The sequence below is a fragment of the Alligator sinensis genome, unplaced genomic scaffold, assembly GCF_000455745.1.
Source record: "Alligator sinensis unplaced genomic scaffold, ASM45574v1 scaffold520_1, whole genome shotgun sequence".
Classification (NCBI taxonomy): Eukaryota; Metazoa; Chordata; order Crocodylia; family Alligatoridae; genus Alligator; species Alligator sinensis.
Genome location: NW_005842064.1, coordinates 2,111,954 through 2,112,165, shown reverse-complemented (window position 1 = coordinate 2,112,165; position 212 = coordinate 2,111,954). Strand labels below are relative to the sequence as shown.

The following is a 212-nucleotide window of genomic DNA, read 5'->3' as shown; positions in this document are numbered from 1 at the left end:
GGGGCGCCCCCGATCCCGCCCCCACGGACGGAGCGGGGCTACAGCCGGGCCCGCTCCCGCACTCCCCGCTGCTGCGGGGCCTCTGACTGCTGCCTCCCATTTCCCCCCGGCGACACCCGCAGGGGCGCGCACCCCGGGCTCAGGCCGAGATGAAAAGCCTCGGGTTTTCCCCGCGTTAGGCGCAAGGGCAGGCCCCGGCGCCCGGCGGCCCG

The 212-nt window shown here is 77.8% G+C and overlaps 1 protein-coding gene across 1 annotated transcript in view; it reads right to left on the bottom strand.

Annotated features, from left to right (window-relative positions):
- Positions 1 to 212, bottom strand: part of DLX4 (distal-less homeobox 4) — a gene marked incomplete at its 5' end in the record, with an annotated part of 6,371 nt that overhangs the window by 2,655 nt on the left and 3,504 nt on the right. The window lies entirely within an intron of this gene.